This window comes from Tamandua tetradactyla, chromosome 11 (genome assembly GCF_023851605.1).
Source record: "Tamandua tetradactyla isolate mTamTet1 chromosome 11, mTamTet1.pri, whole genome shotgun sequence".
NCBI classification, from domain to species: Eukaryota; Metazoa; Chordata; class Mammalia; order Pilosa; family Myrmecophagidae; genus Tamandua; species Tamandua tetradactyla.
In genome coordinates, this window is record NC_135337.1 from 14,741,410 (window position 1) to 14,756,293 (window position 14,884).

Below are 14,884 nucleotides of genomic sequence, written 5' to 3' on the forward strand. Positions count from 1 at the left end.
TATTCCTAGATATTTGATTTTTTAGTTGCTATTTAAGTAAATTAAAAAATATTCTCTTCAGGTTATTTAGTATCTGTGAATAGACACACCACTGATTTTTACATGTTAATCTTGTACCTTATAACTTTGGTGAATTTGTTTCTTAGCTCTATTAGTTTTGTTGTGGATTTTTCAGGATTTTCTATGTACAGGATCATAGTGTGCAAATAAGGAAAGTTTTACTTGTTCCTTTCCAATTTGGATGGTTTTTATGTCTTTTTCTTGCATAATTGCTCAGGCTAGAACTTCCAGTATGATGTTAAATAACAGTGGAGTCATCGCGTATTCTTACCTTTTCCTAATCTTGGAGGGAAAACTTTCAATCTTTTACCTTTAGGTATGATATTAGCTGTGGGTTTTTCATATATGACCGTCATCATATTGAGGAAGTTTCCTTCTCTCCCTAGTTTAAAAAGTGCTATTATGAAGTAGGGGTGCTGGATTTGTCAGTGTGTGAGTTGTAATGATCATGTGATATTTTTCCTTCATTCTATTAATGTGGTGCCCTGCATTAATTGATTTTCTTATGTTGAACAACCCTTGCGTACCTGGATATGCAATCCCTCTTGATCATGATGTATGATTCTCGTGCTGTTGGATTCAGTTTGCAGAAATTAGTTGAGGATTTTTGCGTCTATGTTTATAAGGGATATTGGTCTGTAGTTTTCTTTTCTTGTGGTATCTTTATCTGACTTTGTGTATGAGGGAGATGACCTCATAGAACGAGTTAGGGAGTGCCCCTCCCCCTTCAGCTTTTAGGAAGAGTTTGAGCAGGATTGCTGTTAATCCTTCTTGGAATATTTGGTAACATTCCCTTGTGAAGGAAGGATTACTGACCTAATCTCTTCGTTATTGATCTACTGAGATCTTGTTTCCTCTTCAGTTAGTTTAGGTAGTTTGTGTGTTTCTAGGAATTTGTCCTTTTCCTCTAGATTATCTAATTTGCTGGTGTTTCAGTTGTTCATAGCATCCTATTATAATGCTTTTGATTTCTGTGGGATTATTAGTAATTTCTCCCTTTTCATTTTGATTTTAGCTGTTTCAGTTTGTGCTGGTTTGAAATGATGTAGGTACCCTAGAAAAGCCATGTTTTAATCCTAATACCATTTTAAAAATAATTTTTTATTAAAAAAATTACAAGAAAAGCAAATATCCTTAATATATGTTCATTCTACTCTACATATATAATCAGTAATTCACAATATCATCACATAGTTGCATATTCATCATCATGATCATTTCTTAGAACATTTGCATCAATTCAGAAAAAGAAATAAAAAGACAACAGAAAAATAAAACAAAAACAGAAAAAGTAAAAAAGAATTTTGCATACCATACCCCTTACCCCCCCCTTTCATTGATCACTAGCATTTCAAACTGAATTTATTTTAACATTTGGTCCCCCTATTATTTATTTTTATTCCATATGTTCTACTCGTCTGTTGACAAGGTAGATAAAAGGAGCATCAGACACAAGGTTTTCACAATCACACAGTCACATTGTGAAAGCTATATCATTATACAATCATCATCAAGAAACATGGCTACTGGAACACAGCCGTACATTTTCAGGCAGTTCCCTCCAGCCTCTCCATTACCTCTTGGATAACAAGGTGATATCTACTTAATGCATAAGAATAACCTCCAGAATAACCTCTCAACTCTGTTTGGAATCTCACAGTCATTGACACTTTGTCTCATTTCATTCTTCCCCCTTTTGGTTGAGAAGGTTTTCTCAATCCCTTGATGCTGGGTCTCAGCTCATTCAGGAGTTCTTCTCAATCCCTTGATGCTGAGTTTCAGCTCATTCTAGGATTTCTGTCCCACATTGCCAGGAAGGTCCACACCTCTGGGAGTCATGTCCCACATAGACAGGGGGAGGGTGATGAGATTGCTTGTTGTGTTGACTGGAGAGAGGGGCCGCATCTGAGCAACAAAAGAGGTTCTCTTGGGGGTGACTCTTAGGCCTAAATTTTAAGTAGACTTGACCTATCCTTTGTGGGGTTAAGTTCCATATGAACAACCCCCAAGACTGGGGGCTCAGCCTATAGCTTTGGTTGTCCACACTGCTTGTGAGAATATCAAGAATTCAACTTGGGGAAGTTGCATTTCTCCCCGTTCTCACCATTCCCCAAAGGGGGCTTTGCAAATAGTTTTCCACTCACTGATCAAATCACTCTGGGATTCATCGGGGCATCACTCTGGGCAAACCAATAAAATCTAATGTCCTACCCAAGGTTCCATGTACTTATGTTGTTCAACCAACTATCTACATAAGTTATATTAGGAGACGCACTAGTCAAAATATAAATTTTGTACCAAATAGACATTTTTTGATTTAGTCTCACACATGAGTTGAAATTTTAAAATATTAATTAATATCTATTTTTAGCACCCTGCAGTAATGACATTCCTTTGTTCTTCCTCATGCAAAAACATTTTAAAATTTGTACATTTAGTCATTTTCATTATACACTCTAGGCATTCCTAGATTATACCATCTCAACATTTATCGTCTATCTTTCTTTATGATTTCATTTATACCCCCAGCCCTCCTCCCTCTATCATTCTCACATTCAGCTTCATTCAGTGTTTTAACATGATTGTATTACAGTTAGGTAGTGTTGTGCTGTCCCTTTCTGAGTTTTTACATTCAGTCCTGTTGCACAATCTGTATCTTCTCAGCTCCAGTTACCCAATATCTTACCCTAATTCTATGTCCTGATGGTCTCTGTTACCATCGAATTATTCCAAGTTTATTCACTAATGTCAGTTCATATCAGTGAGACCATACAGTGTTTGTCCTTTTGTTTTTGGCTAATCACGCTCAGCATAATGTCCTTAAGATCCATCCATGTTGTTACATACTGCATAACTTTATTCTGTCTTACAGCTGCATAATATTCCATTGTATGTATATGCCACAGTTTGTTTAGCCACCCATCCATTGATGGACATTTTGGCTGTTTCCATCTCTTGGTAATTGTAAATAATGCTGCTATAAACATTGGTGTGTAAATGTCCATTTGTGTCCTTGGCCTCATGTCCTTTGAGTAGAGACAGCATATAGATGGGTCTTATTTTTTAATCCATTCTGCCAGTCTGTGTCTTTTGACTGGGGCGCTTAATCCATTAACATTTAGTGTTAATACTGCACAGGTAGTACTTTCTTCTACCATTTTGCCTTTGGGATTTTATCTGTCATATCTGATTTTCCTTCTTTTTACCTTTACTCATAGTCTTCCTTTCTACACTCTTCTCCACATCTCTCTCTTCTGTCTTTGTATCTGTCTCTAGTGCTCCCTTTAGTATTTCTTGCAGAGCTGGTCTCTTGGTCACAAATTCTCTCAGTGATTTTTTGTCTGAAAATGTTTTAATTTCTCCCTCATTTTTGAAGGACAATTTTGCTGGATATAGAATTCTTGGTTGCCAGTTTTTCTCTTATAATAATTTAAATATATCATCCCACTGTCTTCTCACCTCCATGGTTTCTGCTGAGAAATCTATGCATAGTCTTATCGGGCTCCCCTTGTATGTGATGGATTGCTTTTCTCTTGCTGTTTTCAAGATTCTCTTTTCTTTTTGACCTCTGACATTGTGATTAATAAATGTCTTGGAGTATGTCTATTTGGATCTATTCTCTTTGGGGTACATTGCACTTCTCGGATCTGTAATTTTAAGTCTTTCATAAGAGTTGGGAAATTTTCAGTGATAATTTCCTCCATTAGTTTTTCTCTTCCTTTTCCCTTCTCTTCTCTTTCTGAGACACCCACAACACGTATGTTTGTGCGCCTCATATTGTCTTTCAGTTCCCTGAGTTCTTGCTCATATTTTTCCATTTTTTTCACCTGTATTTTCTTTTTCTTGCCGGATTTCAGATGTTCCATCCTCCAGTTCAGAAATCCTATGTTCTGTCTCTCGAAATCTACCATTGTAGGTTTCCATTGTTTTTTTTCATCTCTTCTACCATGCCTTTCATTCCCATAAGTTCTGTGATTTGTTTTTTCAGATTTTCAATTTCTTCTTTTTGTTCATTCCTTTCCTTCTTTATATCCTCCCTCAATTCGTTGATCTGGTTTTTGATAAGGTTTTCCATGTCTGTTCGTATATTCTGAATTAAATGTTTCAGCTCCTGTATGTCATTTGAATTGTTGGTTTGTTCCTTTGACTGGGCCATATCTTCAATTTTCCTAGTGTGATTTGTTATTTTTTGCTGGCGTCTAGGCATTTAATTATCTTAATTAGTTTATTCTGGAGATTGCTTGCACTTCTTTGACCTAGGGTTTTCTTGCTGGATGAATTTGTTGTCTATCTGTTCTTTGACATTCAGTTCAGCTTTATCTGGACCTCTAACTTACGTTTTGTTTAACAGAGGAGAAATTTTCAGTTTTTGTTGTCTTGTTTCTTGCCCTGCTTGTGGGGTGCCTTTTCCTCCCACCCTTAGGAGGGTCTACTTAGGTATTATAGACCACAGCCAGATTTTCCCAGACCAAACTGGCCTCCTATCAGGAGGAAAGAGTCACCTGCATTGGTTTTCCCTGAGGGTGAGACCCAGCAGATTGACAGACTTTCCTGTGAAGTCTCTGAACTCTGTTTTTCTTATCCTGTCCTGTATGTGGTGCTTGTCTGCCTGCAGGTCCCACCAGTATAAGATGATGTGGTACCTTTAACTTTGGCTGGGGGCGTGGTGGAGACCAAGGAGAGGTTGTAGGCTGGTTTTAATGGTTTCAAATTACCAAGCCCTGGGGTCTGAATTCCTGGAGAAAGGGATTCCACCTGAGTTGGGCTTCACCCCTCCCCTGGGGAAGGCGCCGGAACAAAATGAGCGACCTCTGCTTTGACCAGGTTCACCTGAGCTGGGGGCCTATTTTTAGTGGTCAGAATTTGTTAATTAATTCCATAATTGGTGTTTGGTTGGGCTCAGCCCCTGCTGCTGGTAAATTCTCTTTCCTACTCCCTCTGGGAAGTGGCCTGTGGGGGAGGGGTGCCGGCCACCATGGCTTGGGGAACTCACGGTTCTGGGGGGCTCACAGCTGGTCCAGCTGGTCCAGATTGGGGTACGCTGTGTGTCCGGTCACTGATGTGGCCCCAGGAGCTGTTCTGTATTGTTTCTGGTTATTCAGTAGTTGTTCTGGAGGATGAACTAAAATGTGCACATTGTTAAGATGCCATCTTGGCCCAGAAGCCAATCATAATCCCATTTTGTAGAGGCAGCCATTTCTTCCAATCCCTATTCAGTATTGTATGTTTGAAACTGCAATTACATCATCTCCCTGGAGATATGATTTAATCAAGAGTGGTTGTTAAACTGGTTTAGGTAGAGGCGTGTCCCTACCCATTTGGGTGGGTCTTAATTAGTTTCTGAAGTCCTATAAAAGAGGAAACATTTTGGAGAATGAAAGAGATTCAGAGAGAGCAGAAAATGCTGCAGGACCATGAAGCAGAGAGTCCACCAGCCAGTGCTTTGGAGATGAAGAAGGAAAATGCCTCCTGGGGAGCTTCATGGAACCGGAAGCCAGGAGAGAAAGTTAGCAGATGACACCGTGCTCCCCTTGCACCCTTCCAGATGAGAAAGAAACTCTGACTGTGTTCGCCATGTTCCCTTCCACTTGAGAGAGAAACCCTGAGCTTTATCGGCTTTCTTGAACCAAGGTATCTTTCCCTGGATGCCTTAGATTGGACATTTCTATAAACTTGTTTTAATTGGGACATTTTCTCAGCCTTAGAACTGTAAACTAGCAACTTATTAAATTCCCCTTTTTAAAAGCCATTCCGTTTCTGGTATATTGCATTCCGGCAGCTAGCAAACTAGAAGAATACCACTGAAGCACATAGAGAAGATTTACTCAGGCAAGAGGAGAGTATACGGCCCTGGAGAGAGCAGAGAGTTTTAAGAATGGGGTTATCCAAATTGTGTGGTCCTTCAGAGAAGTCCACAAAATGAAGAGCTTCTGACTAAGTACTCAGAAACACTCTCATAGAGTTACAGTTTTCCCAATCTAGACAAAATTTATTTATTTTTTGTGTTGGCTTTTTTTTGCGAGTCATTTCTTCAAGTATATACAGAGCTCTATTAAATTAAATTAAGAGAAATTAAGAGACAAAGAGTGAAGCTCTATGAGACTACATTGGGCATCGGAATATTAATATAGCCTACTGGAGCCTACTATTTTCCTCATAGTTCATGTCAGGTCACTACTTTATAAGCAGAAAGCAGGCCCAAGTCATATTAAATGATAGGACTCACTGTTACAACAGTTTCCAGACTGTGTTTTTTAAGCATATTTAGAAGTTTTTTTTTTTCATATTGGATTTCAGTTTAACATGATCGTATATACTTTTTTTTTAGGTGCATGGCCCGAGAACCGAACCTGGGTAGACTACACGGAAGGCGAGCATTCTAACGCTGAGCCACCTGTGCCCTCCAGGTATACTTTAACTTTACCTTTGGCTAAGGTGACTTTAGTGTGAAACATTAATGTTGTCTTAAATGAATTTGTTTCATAACATGTTGCTTCACACCGTATAGAAGGAGTTTGAGTGTCTGTATGAATCAAAGCCACAGTAATTAATTTCATCCTCCTGTTTGATAAATTTAGAAAATAAAAAAAAACTGTGCTGTATCAGTTGTTCACAATTGAGTCAGTTAGTGAGAAGCTAAAAGTATTTTTAAGATTGCTTTTTCCTTTTATTTCTGTGATGATTACTAAACATTGTGATATAATGCAACTCACTGAATATTTTTAGTGTACTCTTTCACATTTAGATTCTAAAGACCAGTACTTAGAATCAGTATTCAGGAATCATTGCTTGTGACAGGAAGCCTCCAAAACAAGAAGGCATCAGAACCTTTTTCAAAGGTTGTATTCCTAACTGACTAGCACTATACCCTATGCAGGCATACATCTTGTTTATGAGATGTGTTTTTTCTTGTAATATGACATTATGTGTTAGATTTGAAGATACGGCCCATTACAGTTTTTCACTCTCAAAATCTGGTGATAAATGACTTTTCATGACATGGCTTCTGACTTGGAAGTGAATCGGATGGTTTTATTTGGCTTTTCATTTTAAGTGTTAGAGATATGATTTTCTAATAATTATTTTTTGCTCAATTGTTTCTTGGGAATCAGGTTTTGTTAAAAATAATTACAGGCCTAAATTCCGATAGAGTAAAATAGTGGCTCTCAACCCTTACTGCATATCAGAATTGCCTGTGTGCAATCTTTAAAAAAATAAATAAATAAAACATTCTTGGGACACATCCCTAGATTCTGATTTATTAAGTCCATGGAGAAGCCTAGGATTCAGGATTTTTAGCTCTCCAGGAGATGCTGAGGTACACTTAAGACTGAGGAAACTGAGCTATTACACCGTTGCAAAAATGAAGAAATGAGGAGAGGAGGAATTGGAGGAGGAGGGTGGCATGAAGATTAGGGTATAAATACTAATGTGTGCAGACGAGGCAGGATTCCAGTTTACTCTCCCTCTAGGCAATCTATGCATTTTGGATAGGCCATCTTAGCAGTGTGTACTATTGCCATAAGAACCAGGTGAGAGTGTGTGATTAGAATAACTTCAACTCATTCTCAGCATGGAACAGGCAGCTCTCCTATCCTATCACAGGCTCAGTGATAATTTTGTCAAGTGTTACCACCATCATCATGTGAAAGATGGCCATTTAGCACTTTTTAAAATAGGTTTATATTTTTTGTAGACTTTTAAAGCAATGAGTATCATACTGTATCATGTATTTATTTATATCTTTGTTTTCTTACTTCTGTGATCTTATTGAATAAAATCACTACTGCTGTTTATGTTGGGCTCCTTACATCTTTCATTTCTATGATTCAGTGTCATTTGCTTTCATACCACTGGTATGTTACATATTTCTCTATTGCTGCATGATTGCAATCAGTGCACACTGAGTAAAGACATTTTGAAATTTATTTTTTTCAGAGAAGTATCAAGTTGCCCATTTTGCAGTAATTGCCTCAGTATGCAATGGTAAAATTGCAATCCTTTAAGAATCCTAAAGAACTGAGTAATGATATAAAAGTTATCATGAACTTTGATTTTGTGTTAAGCCCACATTTCTGAATAATTTCTTCCTGCCACTTTTATTCAAAAGAAAACTAAGCTGGAAAGAAATAAAATTGACAAAAGGTAGTTTTGTTACCCTAGAATGGATTATGCAGACTTTTGCTCTAAAATATTCTAATACCTTTGGGAATTTTCAAACTTTATTTGAATCTTTGAATATCATTTCAAATCAAAACAAACCTACCAACCCCCCCCCCCCGAATAAACAAAACACAGAGAGACAGAAATGTAGAAGGACTCAAATTGAGACTACAGGAGTATATTTATTTGAAGACATCTGTGTACCCTGAACTTGACACGGCAGGGCCAACAATCCTTTCTCTAATGCCAAGAGTAGGGATCCATCTTTTGTAAAGATAGTGGTAAGAAAACTGTTATTGAATCAAGTGACCAAGCTGACTCCCACTTACCAGGTTTGTGACTTGGTCCAGATAATTTAGTCTCTCTGAATTCACTTTCTCATTTATACGATTTATAAAATGGAGACATTGTAACTTACCAAGTTTCTGCAGGGGTTAGGTGAGATAACCTCTATGTAAATGATGAAGATACTCTTGCGTAAAGCAGTTTCTCAATAATGTTTATTGAAACCGAATGAGTAAAGAGCTTTATTCTAAAGTTGCATCGTAGTTAAAGGATATTTACTACTCCAAAATAAATGGATAAATAAACTAATGTATTTACTATGCAATCTGAACAGAGTAAGCATATCAAAAAGTTCTGCAGTGAGTGATTCAATCAGTGAGTGGAAAAGCCACCTTTGGGGAATGGTGAGAATGGGGAGAAATTCAACTTCGCCAAGTTGAATTCTTGATATTCTCACAAGCAGTGTGGACAACCAAAGCTATGGGCTGAGCCCCCAGTCTTGGGGTTTGTTCATATGAAACTAACCCCACAAAGGATAGGTCAAGTCTACTTAAAATCTAGGCCTAAGAGTCACCCCCAAGAGAGCCTCTTTTGTTGCTCAGATGTGGCCTCTCTCTCCAACCAACACAACAAGCAATCTCACCACCCTCCCCCTGTCTATGTGGGACATGACTCCCAAAGGTGTGGACCTTCCTGGCAATGTGGGACAGAAATCCTAGAATGAGCTGAGACTCAGCATCACGGGACTGAGAAAAACCCTAGAATGAGCTGAGAATTAACATCAAGGGATTGAGAAAACCTTCTCAACCAAAAGGGAGAAGAGGAAAATGAGACAAAGTGTCAATGGCTGAGAGATTCCAAACAGAGTTGAGAGGTTATCCTGGAGGTTATTCTTACGCATTAAGTAGATATCACCTTGTTATTCAAGATGTAATGGAGAGGCTGGAGGGAACTGCCTGAAAATGTAGCGCTGTGTTCCAGTAGCCATGTTTCTTGAGGATGATTGAATAATGACATAGTTTTCACAATGTGACTGTGATTGTGAAAACCTTGTATCTGATGCTCCTTTTATCTACCTTGTCAACAAAGGAGTAGAACATATGGAATAAAAATAAATAATAGGGGGAACAAACGCTAAAATAAATTTAGTCTGAAATGCTAGTGATCAATGAAAGCGAGGGGTAAGGGGTATGGTAGGTATAATCTTTCTTTTTTCTTTCCTGTGTTTGTTTTATTTCTTTTTCTATTGTCTTTTTATTTCTTTTTCTGAATTGATGCAAATGTTCTAAGAAATGATGAATATGTAACTAAGTGATGATATTGTGAATTACTGATTATATATGTTAATGTTTTATTTGGTTTGTTAATTTTTTAAAATTAATAAATAAATTAAAAAAGAAATTCTGCAGTGCCTTCAGGAACACAGACTTTCTATGAGCTAGAGAAACTGAATACTCGTCTAGTGGACTCTGGAGGTCTGAGGGCTTATTGTTTTACTCCAGTGGACTATAAAAAATTTTCTAAAAGCCCTCTGAGAACATCTGGGTGACATTCAGTGATTTCTTGAGTCAGAAATTTCAATAGGCACTTAATTGCAAGCATCTCCCAGATAACCACTTCTCTATGGATCTTCTTTATCTTTAATTCATAAAACAAAGTCTTTTCTGTAACCCACACCTTCCTGGATCCAATAATTTTGGTTATATTATATTACACATTGCTAACCTTCCAAAGACCATGAGAAAGATTTTTATCACAGACCTGCAAGGACACAGTTCCTTTGTGGTCTTTGGCTCTTTATAAACCAAAAGGGAATGGTAAGTCATTGCAGCTTCACTAGGTTTTTTATATAATTTATCTTATTTAATTCTCTCAATCATTCTATGAAATAGGTCACCACCATTTTACAGATAAGACAAAATCAGACAGATAAGTAATTTATCCAAGTTCACACACTTAGTTGTTCAAATTCATTTATTTTGATGAAAAGCTAATGTTCTTTCCATGATAGTAAAATTAACCTAGTTCTTATATAAGCCCTAAGGGTCCATCTCAGCCTCTTAGAACATACTACCTTTAAACTAAATGAGATTAGGCTGTTTATCATTTGGTCAACTCATCCAAGACAAATTTTTGTTTATATCAGACTGGAAATTTGGGAAAAAATGTTGCTCTTTTGGGCTAGTGACATTACAAGGATTAGTGAGCACAGAAAAGGGGTGTTAGTATTGAAAAGAAAAAACACATAGATCTTCAAAATGGTTGAGAAATCAGGACAGGTAAATCCAGGACAACAGATAGTGTACTGAGTGATCTTGATGTAACCAAGAGAATTTCTTGGAGATATGTTAGGGACTAGCATTCATGTTTGAACCTTAAGTCACCAAACTATTCCATCCATAATCTCTCTTTGTTGCAGTCACCTACCATCCCCTGGGATATTTCCTCCCATCACTCATAGTCAATCTATGAGCCAGGAGTTAAAATCTCTTCAGCACTAATCAGCAGTAGTCCTGTAATAATCTATGGTAATTTCAATATCCACATAGACTATGCTTCTAATACTCTAGTGTCCTTCACTATATGCCTTACTTCCTTCACTATATACCTCATCTATCCAGTCCTGTTGACATTCTTTTACCTATTAGTATAGTCTCTTCATAATTTCATTTTCCAAAATTCACCACCATCTATCTTTCCAGCTTGTTACTTTAGAATCCCAACTCCAGGAATCCTTTCACCCTATGGAAACTTGATTCCATTGATCCTGCTACCTTTTCACTGTCTCTCAACCCACTCATGTGGATTCCCTCCCTTACCTAGCTCAAATTATATAATCAGCCCCTTATATATTCATGCTCAACTCTCTTGTGCCTCTCTCACTTTGTTATATTCATTTAGATAAACCACCACTTTGTATGTTGCTACCTACCTCTTAGCTGACTGTAGCTGGAGAAAAGCATGCAGCCATGCTCACTGGTTTCACTTTGAATTCATAACCATACATCTCAAGTGGGCCATTAATACTTCCCAGCAGTCATACCTTATATCTCTATTCCATTTACTCTTCTTGCTCTCTTAAATTGATTTCATATTTTCACCTCTCTCCTAAAACTTTGAACACTTCCTTCCCATCTTCACTCTCAGTTGATGATTTTGTTTCCTATTTCAATAGAAAATGAAAAATCCTGAAATAAACAAAAGATAAGTTCATGAGTTCCCAACCCACATTTGCCTACTTATCTGCATCTGTGTCCATGTATTCTTTCTTTCCTCTCACTATTGATGAACTGTCTGTGGGTCAAAGCCAATATTTCAAGATGGAATCCACTTGTGTAGTAGATCCCATCATTTTTAGCTTATTTAAAGTGGCATTGTAGTTATTCTACTCTCTGCTTGCCTTCACACTTTTTTTCTCTGGTGGATCTTACTCATCACAATACAAACATGCTGTTATTTTTCTCATTTTTTAAAAAAGTGACAACTCTTCTCCTTTCTGCTTCCACCCCATTTCCTTGTTTTGTTTGATGGAAAATACTCCATGAAGAAGTATAGGTACTCCTACTGTTTTCTGATTGTTGTTTACATGAAATATCTTTTCCCAACCTTTCACTTTCAACCTATTTTTGTTCTTGGATCTAAAATGAGTCTCTTGTAGATAGCATATAGATGGGTCTTGTTTTAAAAGCCATCTGCCAGTCTATGTCTTTTGATTGAGGAGTTTAATCCATTAACATTTAATGTTATCACTGTAAAGGCAATACTTTCTTTTACTATTTTGTTTTTTGGACTTTATATGTCATATCTACATTTTTTTCTCTTTTCACCTTTACTGATAATTTTCTTTTCTACACTCTTTTCCACACCTCTCTCTCCTTCCTTTTCCTATCTTCCTGTAGTGCTCCCTTTAGTATTTATTTCAGAGCTGATCTCTTAGTCAGAAATTCTCTCAATAATTGTTTGCCTGAAAATATTTTAATTTCCCCCTCATTTTTTGAAGGATAATTTTTCTGGATGTAGAATTCCTGGTTGGCAGTATTCCTTTTTTAAAGAATCTTAAATACATCATACCACTGTCTTTTCACCTCCATGGTTTCTGCTGAGAAATCCACACATAGACTCATTAGAATTTTCTTGTATGTGATAGATTGCTTTTCTCTTGCCACTCTCAAAATTCTCTCTTTCTCTTTGATATTTGACAATCTGACAAGGAAGATTGGAGGATATGTTTGGAACCATTCTGTTTGGGGTGTGCTGCATATGTTGGATTTGTAATTTTATGTCTTTCATAAGAGATGGAAATTTTTCAATAATTATTTCCCCCATTAGTCTTTCTCCTCTTTTTCCATTCTCTTCTCCTTCTGGGACACCCACAGCATGTGTATTCATACACTTCATGTTATCATTCAATTCCCTGAGACACTGCTCATATTTTTCCATATATTTTCTTTTGTGTTTTGGATTTCTGATATCCAGTCCTCTAGTTCACTGATCCTTTCTTCTGCCTCAGCAAATCTATTGTTGTAGACTTCCATTGTTTTTCATCTCTTCTATTATGCCTTTAATTTCCATAAATTCTGTGATTTGTTTCTTCAGACTTTTGAGTTCTTCTTTTTGTTTGCCTAATGTCTTCTTTATATCCTCCCTCAAGTCATTGATTTGATTTTTGATAAAATTTTCCATGTCTATTCAAACATCCTGAATTAGTTGTTTCAGCTCCTGTATCTCTTTTGAAGTGTGGTTTGTTCCTTTGACTGGGACATATCTTCAATTTTCCTAGTATGACTTGTTAATTTTTGCTGGCATCTAGGCATTTGATTTCCTTAATTAGTTTATTCTGGCGGTTGTTTTCACTCTTTTTCCCCCTAGGATTTTCTTGCTGGATGGCTTTGTTCTCTATTTGTTCTTTGATATTCAATCCAACTTATTCTAGATCTCTAGCATAGGTTTTGTTTAACTGATCAGAATTTTTCAGCTCTTGTTTTTCTGTTTCAGATTTTCCCAGATCAGACAGGCCCACGTCTCAGGAGGAAAGAGTAGTCAGCACCAGACTTCCCTGAGGGTGAGACCCAGCAGGTTATCAGATTTCCCTATGAAGCCTCTAGATTGTGCTTTTCCTTTCCTGCCCAGCATGTGGCACTTGTCTTCCTGAAGCTTCTCACCAGCTTAATGTGATATGATGCCTTTAATTTCAGCAGACTCTCCCTGCCAGGGGTGTGGTTGAGACAGAGGTGAGGTAATATGAGGGCTTTAATTGATTCAATTTACCAGTCCCTGGGGCTTGAATTCCTTGAAGGAGGGATTCCACCTAAACTGGGCCCTGCCTTTCTCTTGGGGGAAGATATGCCCTTTACAGAGCTAACTCCTTTCACCTAACAGATTACTTAGTCTCTCAGACAAGCTTAATTCTGCCCTTGCTTAGGACAGTGCTGGAGCCTGAGGGTGCTTCCAGTTCTATCCAATAAGCTGTTAAGGAATAGGAAAAAAAAGCAAAAAAAAAAAAAAAGCCTTTTCTGAACTGGACCCCTACTTCTCAAGTTTGTCAATGAAGAGCTTGAGTTGATATGTGGCTGTATGTGTCCCTTTTTTCTTGGAGTCCAGCCCTTCTCCAGTGTTTTGTGCTGACCAAAAAAAAGCCTGTTTTTTCTAATTTTTTTCTTCTGTCAGCTTGCCCCCTCTCTGTCTCTGCTGGGGCAAAAACTCCTAGTTCCTTTAGTGATTATTCCAGGCTGGAGGCCTGTTTTCAATAGTCAGAATTTGTTAATTAATTCTGTATTTAGAGCTGGGTTGGGTTAAGCCCTTTCTGCTAGTAAAGTCTGTTTCCTTTCCCCTTGGGGAACCAGCCTGCTTTGCCTGTTGGGGAGGAACACCACTTCCATGGCTTGGGGTACTTACACTGCTGTGTGGGATCTCCGCAGTTCCACCTGGTTCAGGCTGGTAAACACTGTGTGTCCCGGTCACTGATGTTCCCCCAGCAGTTGTTCTCTACTGTTCCTGGCTATTCACTAGTTTCCCTGGAGGACAAACTAAATTCCACACCTCACTATGCCACCATCTTGCCCCGATCCTTTACCTTCTAAGTGAAATACCATAATAAAATTTTAATACTAGCCACAAACTTGGAAAGATACCTGATATATCATTTTTAAAAGATTAAAATCTATGAAATATTTATTTTTTAGACATCATTTTTCAAATCAAGTTGATTTTATATGATCTTGAAAATAGTAGGAAAAAATATACTTCCCAACAAAAATATGTGCAAAGGCCATGAATAGGTAATTCACATAAAACAAGATCCAAATGGCCAATAAATATATTTAATATATGCAATAATAGCAAAGTAAACTTATGTTCTTGACCATAATGGACTAAC

At 37.5% G+C, this 14,884-nt stretch overlaps 1 protein-coding gene across 1 annotated transcript in view; it reads left to right on the forward strand.

The window, feature by feature from the left end:
- LOC143649933 (mitochondrial adenyl nucleotide antiporter SLC25A24) overlaps positions 1-14,884 on the forward strand; it is an 84,122-nt gene that overhangs the window by 2,413 nt on the left and 66,825 nt on the right. The window contains exon 2 of the mRNA XM_077120066.1: positions 6,389-6,467. The gene's annotated coding sequence lies outside the window, so the exon portion shown is untranslated. The remainder of the gene's footprint in view (positions 1-6,388; positions 6,468-14,884) is intronic.